Source organism: Ananas comosus, linkage group 19 (assembly GCF_001540865.1).
Source record: "Ananas comosus cultivar F153 linkage group 19, ASM154086v1, whole genome shotgun sequence".
In the NCBI taxonomy this organism is placed as follows: domain Eukaryota; kingdom Viridiplantae; phylum Streptophyta; class Magnoliopsida; order Poales; family Bromeliaceae; genus Ananas; species Ananas comosus.
The window spans coordinates 5,500,397-5,509,083 of NC_033639.1; the positions used below are offsets into that span (position 1 = coordinate 5,500,397).

The 8,687-nt window shown below is 37.2% G+C and overlaps 1 long non-coding RNA gene across 1 annotated transcript; it reads right to left on the reverse strand.

The window, feature by feature from the left end:
* Positions 576-7,767, reverse strand: LOC109725118. Its single transcript, XR_002220192.1, has 2 exons — positions 7,239-7,767; positions 576-796 (listed from the first exon to the last, which is right to left on the reverse strand). It is a non-coding gene; the product is annotated as an uncharacterized LOC109725118 (long non-coding RNA).

An 8,687-nucleotide genomic window follows, 5' to 3' on the forward strand; every position in this document is an offset into this window, starting at 1 on the left:
GGGGTGAAAACGAGCTCGAACTAGGGGTGAAAACGAGCCGAGCTCGAGCGAGCTTACCTCAGCTCAAGCTTGGCTTGAAATTAATTTCGAGCCTAACTACAACAATATAGGTGTACACCAGTAGCCAAAACTGTTGGAAAAGATTACAAAAACCGCTGGTAATATTTGCTCCAGCGGTTCTAAAAGTGCTGGTAAAAGTGTAAGTGACCATTACTATATCCTTACTGGTATTACCCTTTCCCAGCACTTTTATTAACCATTGGAGAAGATAATCTCTAGCAACATTTTTTAAACCGTCGGTACTTCAACAAAAAAACCACTGGCATAAAGCAGATGTGCCGACAGTTTTAAACCGTTGGTAATCTAAAACTAATAAGAAAAAAAAAAAAAGCTAATATCAACAAATTACAATAGAGCTTTTCTATTTGATATTTGCTGTAAAACTAACAATTTGTATTATCCAAAAAAAAGAGTCATATTACTAAATTGCAATAGAGAAGTCTATAACAAAATAGTTAAAATGTTTGTAACAAAACTACAAGATGGCACAATCATGATCTATAGCAATAACAAAATGCAACGAAATAATTTTTTATACTTTAATAGAAATCAATGCAAAAGAAAATTTATCTGAACTCAAAATGTTAGAAAACTAAGAAAATAGAGAGTGAAAAGCTCCCGTTGAACTTTCTTGAAATGCTGAACATCAAGTAGGAAAGTTAAGAAATGGAGATTGAAAAGCTCCAGCGGAGCATTCTTGAAATGTAGAACAGCAAATCCTACTTGTGGCTTCAATCTGAAACAAAAAGAAATTCAAACATATAAGTTGTAGAAGCTCATTCTAACAGGAAATCCATCATAAATTATATATAGCAAAAAATCGAAGCTTATCCCAACTAGGAGATTGCCTAGAGATATTAATGTCATCTTCTAAGGAAAAGAAGCTTAAATATCTAACAGAGAATATATATATATATAATGCTCGCTTTTGGCAAATATTGCTTACTCAAAAATGATGTACCATAATCCGCAACATAAACAGCATGGCAAAATTCATTAGTGCTAACAGCCAGTAACAGTCAAAACAAATACATCAAAACTTCATACATTTCTATCCAAAGAAAACTATACTCAAATACTAAACGACAACAGTGAGAAGAAGGCGATACAGCATCCATATGCTTTCCCCCACGCATAATATAAAGACCAATTTCACCTTCTAATATATGCAGAAACCTTTTTTTGATCGGTGGCAAAATTTGGTCAAGATAAGCATTACTAAGACAAGAAATGCTTTTGCAATACTATCAAAGAAAACAACGACATATAACATATAATTCTAGCTTTTTATATGGATTTCAACATCCTAAAACAATTTCTAGGGCTTTAGGAATCTCCACAATCGAGATAAAGAATTAGGATTTGTGATTGTAGCCGCTGCCAAAAGAATTCCAAACTATAATTCCAAAAGGCAACAACAAAAAAATAAGTTTACCAGGATGTAGACAGTATGCTTACCATTGGATCGACTACATCTACAGTGTCACCACCAATCACATTAGGAAGAGCGACATCTAAGTAAAATCACCATTTCTTTTACATAATAGATGATCGACTACATATATAAGATACAGATATTTAAAACTACTCAATGTATTCATATCCAACAATTCTAGGAACCAAATAAATCGCTCTTTATCAATTTTCTTTTCCAAGCCAACATTTTTCACACCTTCCCCTACTTAGAGGAACATTACTAAAAAATTGCTTCTACCATCATTGTCAATGAAAGTGTGCAAAATTACTGATGAAAGCATACCTCCCACCTTTCCCGAAAAAGTTTGTTTCTTCAAGTTTTTGTGCTCCTATTGTCATTGTTCTGGAATATATAGTTCATAGCATATATAGTTTCAGGTTTGAATAAGAATCAAATCCTAAATGCAACCAGAACCAAAACAGGACAAAGAATTGTACATACATAGGCACCACAAATAGCAAAATAAAGGAAATGATAATTGAGTGGGTTTGAGGGAGCAACATCAAACAAAACTTGCACGAACTAGTACTACTATACCTGCCTATAATCTCAGCGGCCTATAGTTTAGGAATTTAATTTGTTGGTCCCCACACAACACTTCAGGCAATGGATTATGGCAAGCAGTGTCCTATAGTGGACAGTAGAGTGCAATAATATGGAGCCGCAATAATTAAATGAAACATGTAATAGTTTACGAGCCCTCTAATGTATCTGAAGGGTTCCTTTCTAAAAAATTTCCTTTTCATATTGGGTTAGAATTTTCATGCTAAGATTCCTAAAAATGCATCCCTAGCAGAGCTTCTTATAAGTGTCTTATGCTGTAGTATAGTGAGAGTTGAAGAGCGATAGGTAAAATTCACAACAAAAGAAGTAACAGTTAGTAAGTAACTTTGATTTATTAGTTTGCCTTAACCAACTACTAATTAATGTTCTTTCCCTAAAAAAGAAAAAACAAAGAACTTCCACTCATCTATTATGACTTCACCTTCACCAATATCCCCCTATGCCTATGCTAATAATATTACAATTATTGAGGCCAATAGAAAGGGGAAAAAAAATGAAGCCGGTGGGGAGACCTTCCAGAATCTTAATGCGTAGAACCAACAATCTACGAACTCTAAATTAATCCTTGTTGAGTCGCTACTTGTTCATTAGCCAACCTATATGCATTAATAGCATTTGTAATTCCTTAATTGGACATCATATATGCAACCACCATGCATGTCTCACCAAGAAATCCTCTATATTATCTTTTCTCAACAAATTAGATTATTTCATTAAGCATGTAGTGTACTTTTTAGTTGAATTATATGCCTCAAATAAGTTCCTTCATGCAAAGTTAACTAATTAAGCTAAATAAGTAGGTCTGTTCTTGGTATGACTTCAACTCTTTTTTTTTAGCCAGAAGAGTTCAGAACTTGAAATTCTAATATGATTCAATGCATTCATGGATGTTTAATTTTCCTTCTTATTGTTTAATTAGTTTATACTGTGCCCTAGCCAAATGCTAAACAGGAACTTCAAACAACAAAAAAGAAAAAAAGAAGAAAAAGAAAAAGAAGCTAAATTCCTTAACTTTGCTGCCAAAAAGAGAACTGTAGGTGTTTAGATTGTATACTATCAACAAATAGCATGTGTATTCAATCGCCTAAAGTTTAAGTTTCTTGAAAAATGACAATATAACTAAATGAAACGAAGCCTTAATAAGTAGCAGCTTTGTTTTCTTTCCACAGCAGGACAAAATAAAAAATGAAACAATTGAAAAGAAAAGCCTGAGATCTAAACCATGAGATCTGGCTTCAAGGAAGGAAGGCAGGGCAACCCTTCCAACCTTCCGACCTTTCCTAACAAGAGCCACAAAATTTTCCAACTCAAAAGTTTTGTTCGACCATTGATAAAAGGACCTCAAAAAAAAACCCAAGAACCTCGAAAAAGAGGATTAAACAACAATAGAATGATGCTATTGGTAACTCAGGAGAAGAAAATGTTCACTGCATTCATGATTTCACACAGGATTGGTAACAATTTAATCAAACATTTCAAAGCCGATGTGTTGATTGCAAAAATCCTCAAGAAACAGCAATAGAATGTCGGAAAAAAAAAAGAGAATGAGAAAACCCTTCGTATTGTCTGAACAGCAAATCAAATAACTAAATACTTCAAAAAAGCTGACAACAGGTGAAAGTAGAATTACAAAGTTTGATCAAATAGTCAAACTTACCACCAATAGTACTCCCATTACCGCCAGCAAATGATGTAATGCATGTTTTGCAAAATGTCCAAAATTAAGATAAAGTGAAAAGGCGTATGCACTAGAAGAAAATAAAAAATCCATCTCCAAATTCAGCAATAAAAGCCAAGCTTACAGTTTAGTTGTTACATTATTATGATCACCGGTAAGAAAATAAACTTAACAAATGAAAATAGAAAAATTTCAAGATATAAATGGTCAAATAACGCAGCTCACTTATATCTAGTCAGGTTAACAACCATACCAAATAAGCTGCAATTCACATTGAAAGAACTAGCCAAAAACAGTTGTCACGACCCGCGACCACCCGCCAATTTGGCCGGGTCGCGGCGCCGCCGGCAGACCGCCGAATGGACAGAGTTTTCCCTTTACGTTCTAGGCGTCGCAATCAATACAATACGAGAGTTCCAACCAGGAACAGTATTCATTCACAGATTGCATAAGGAAGTATCGAAAACATAAACTACTAAGTTATTACAGCATTTAACTTAGATGCATTTTACAACATAATTTTTGTTTTACAATTAACCTCCAAATACAACCATAACTATTACAGATTCTTCTACAACTTAAACAAAAGTTTGTTCTTGTCTTTAAACCTCCCAAGCTAGACCACCAACTCGGGTACTGCTATCTCAGTCTCTGGGTAGGACGCTATCTGCAGAACTACGTCCTCGCCTTGCGCCGCCGCGCCGCACACGTGTGTACCTGTACCCCCAAAACAGCANTTCTTCTTCTTCTTTTCCTTTCTCCCTTCTCTTCTCTTTCTTCTTTTCTCCTTTTCCCTTGCACGGTTAGAGAGAGAGAGGGATGTAAGAGAGGGAGAGAGAGGCAGTGAAATGGGAGGGGAAATGGCTTAGAGGGGTGTGTTAACCCTCTAATGTAACAAAATCCCGAAAGCCCCCTCCATTTTCTATTTTTCCAAAGCAGACCTGCTGCTTCGGGCTCCTTGTACCGGTACACGGTTTCTTGTACCGGTACAAGGCCTGGCAGACAGCACGAACCCGAGAGCTCGTTTTCTCGGTTTCGCAGATCTTGTACCGGTACAAGGTCCTTTGTACCGGTACAAGGCCTGGCAGCTCCAAGCCTTGAACTTCGCTGGTTGTACCGGTACAACCATTGGTCTTGTACCGGTACAAGACATCCAGAAAGTCATTTTTGACTTCGTTTCCGCCCTATTTCGCGTCGTTCAATGCCAAAACCCTTCCAACTAATTTAAGGCTTATTTTTAACCCTTCCAACAGTGTTGGAATGATAATTGGGACTTGTCCATCCATCTACTTCGCATACTTTAGTCGATTTGGCTAAAGCTCGATATTTCTTCCGGAACCTCGGGGGTTACAACAGTTGCAAGATACAATAGAAAATAGTGAACAGTGATTGCCAACAACAACCAAAAAGAAAAAAGTTACAATAAAATAACAGCATATGATAAATTTTTTAAATAGATAAGAAGGCACCTGAAGTAACAGCACAAAGAGAACTTTAAGTTAACTTTAGATACATGGCATAATTCGAGAACCTTGACTAATTTAAAGCATTCATGTCTAGGAACTTGGAACTATAATTGTAAAACTCGAGAACTAAATAATTAAAGTGTAAAACTGATTCTCATTGAATTCCTACAAGGCTAAAGTAAGGCATTAGGGTTTCCAGAACTAGTGGCAACAAAATACCCTGAACTAATATATAAAACATTAGGGATTCCAAGCACTACCTGCAAAAAACAGGGGAAAATAGATTAGGAAATTAGGGCATGGAGAGGGAGGGAGGGTTATGTGGTGGAGGAGTTGGGATTGGTCGGATCTGGAGATGAAATTGGAGATGTAGATGAGCTGTCACCTACGGCTCGACGAGGCGACGCGCAGGTAAGGTGCGAGCGGCGGAGGCGCGTGCCTTGCTCCCGATGAAAACCACAGGTCGAGGCGCGGGGCTTGCTGGAGCCGCAGGTGGCGGAGGAGATATCGTGGCGACAAATATCGCCACTAATACTCCATTTTTCGGTGGCGACTCTTATATGTCGCCGTCAAAACATCCCGTATCGGTGGCGACTTTTATATGTCGCCACCAAAGCATCCCGTATCAGTGGCGACACTTATATGTCGCAGCCAAATCATCCGTATTGGTGGCGACTCTTGTATGTCGCCGCTATTTCCTATAAATCGGCGGCGACAAATAAATGTCGCCACCATATTAAATACATTGGTGGCGACAGTGCCTGTCACCACCAAAAAGTCGCCACTAAAACACATTTTTGTTGTAGTGCTACCACAATTTGGATTTGTACTAGGATTAAAGGCACAGTGTACTGATTCCAAACAACGGGATGATCCGTTCTCTTGGTAATCTACAGAATCGTCTCTGTTAATATTTCCAAAACTACTTGACCCACTCATAGGCGCATTATTCGACTCCTCGATGCTGAAGGAAATAGACACCTCATGGTTACAAACCGTTCTTTACCTTTGAAACATGGTTGCAAAACTTGCAATAGAGAAAATAAGAAGTGTGCTCTTACAGTAATAAGAGATTCTGAAACTTTCCGAGTTCCTTTGGAATAGGCCCAAATAAAGCATTAATTCCTACAAACCAATGGATTGTTGTACGCATAAATTATTATCACCAAAAGACTAAAACATATGCAATAACTGATGTTGAAGTTGCAATCATAAATCTTACAGGAACTGCATTGTAGAAAAATTTTCGATGAATGCCGGTAAAGGGCGTGTCAAGTAGTTTTGGTCCAACTTCCTGTGAAGAATTAGACCACCAGTTTACTTGAGATTTTAATTTCCTTATGGTACTTCAGCTTACATAAAACTGATCAGTTTTCTTCTTTCATTTTCATAGCGTGCAATTTTTCCTATTCGATCAATGTTTTGAGTAAGATTATGCTGATTCATTGATATGAATTTTGATCTGATGCTATTTTTTTTATCAGGATGAGAGAATCTTCCATCACTAAATTATAATCTTTACAACTACTTAATTTCTTACCGTTTTCGCTCCTGGACACAAGATTCATACTCTGAACCAGTCATAATTCTTAAACTCTTGTCTCATTGGATAAGCATCTGCCAAATTTAGACACACCAGCGGCAGCGCAAGTGCGAAATTTGCGCGATTCTTGCCTTCTTCTTTGGGATTTTAAAATGGTCCTTGGAATTAATAATAAATATGTTCATGAATCTGAATTTTACAGCAGCCGTGCTTTTGGGACACATTTGTAATCAAGATTTTAATTGTTGCATAAAGAGTAGTCTGATAATTAAGCAATGGATATTTAGAAAAAGAAAAAAAAAAAACTCAAAACAATAAACCTAAAACAGAATCAAACTATACAATTACAATATGCAATTAAACAACAAAATGCCTTAATAAAAATCAAATCACAAGGAATCAACTCCAAATAATTGAAAAAAAGTGAAATACTGTGATTGGGAAACTCACGCTATAAAATCCCAAAGAAGATGATGTGCTTCTTCAGGCTCCGCTTCAGCAGCATGGGTTGGGCGGTGACGACGCGCGCCAGCGACTCGCCGAAGAGCGTCGAGCTTCCGCCGGAGGGTGCTGTGGGGGTCGCTGGAAAGCACGGCCGGGAACCTGGAGATGAGCTTGGAGATGTGGGTCACGCCGAAGCCGTAGTCGCGGAGGAGGCGGAGAACGGCATTAGGGTTCTCGGTGCTCTTGAAGCGGAGCTTCTGGGATGCGGAAATGGCGGATTCGGGGGACAAGCCGCAGGAGTCGATGAGGTAGGTTAGGGCTAGGGGATTGGGGGTGGTGGCGGAGGAGGATAGGGAGAGGGATTTGCAGGGAGAAGGGTTCGTGCGGGGGAGGAGGAGGAAGAAGACGACGCCATGTGGAGGCGATGGCGAATGGAGTAGAGCATCGGACTAGACTTTTTTTTTTTTCAATCTTTCAGGGTTGGGGAAGGGTTTTGTGTAATTGTGTTCGTGTGTAGACGTGTAGTTCGTCCAAACCTGATTTTTGTTTTTTTTTTCTTTATTTTATTTTATTTTTTGAGCTTGCCTATAACTAAGTTCCGCTCACAGCCAATTGTTGGCCCAGTTGATAAAATAAGCTAATAAAATAGGCCCAATATTATTTATATAATTAAAAATTATTATCACTATACCGGCGGTTTACTAAATGTTACAGAAAATATAAAAAATGTTGGTATAATATAGTTTTAGCAGCAGTTAGTTTAATTGCTGGCTAAAAAACTGCTGGAACAAATCTTATTTGTTGTAGTTATATATATCGATAGTATCCCAGCCAGACAATTAATATCAACTCTGGTGGTAACATGAACCAACGGAAGAATATATATCTTTATTTCTGATCTCACACTCACCCCCAAGATGCCTAATTCCAAAACAAGATTACAGTAAAATAACATTTGAAGTGTTACAAGTGTTTCATACATTCTTATTTCTCCCGTGCGTACAATTGCTAATAGCCAAATAAGCAACAGAAATGCAGAGTCTATAAACAAACTAGACATAAATATAATACCTATCAAACCTCATGATCTACAATATAAAAAAAAAAAAAAAAATTTAAATAGGAAACTCGGCAAAGGAAATTAAGATTATGCAGGTCTTCGACTACATCAAACTCAAGATATACAATAAAACAAAGGAGCATATATATATATTATATATATATATATAGAGAGAGAGAGAGAGAGAGAGAGAAAGAGAGAGAGAGAGAGTACCTATTAAACCTAATGATCTACAATAAAAGAAGAGAAAACAAAACAAAAACAGAAGAAAAAAAGAAACATAAATAAATATAATACCAAGAAGCTGAGGAAAGATTACAAGTCTTTAAGTTCATCAAACTCGAGCATCAAAGAACAAGCAGTAATGAACAATCCAGCTACACCGAAACAGTTTG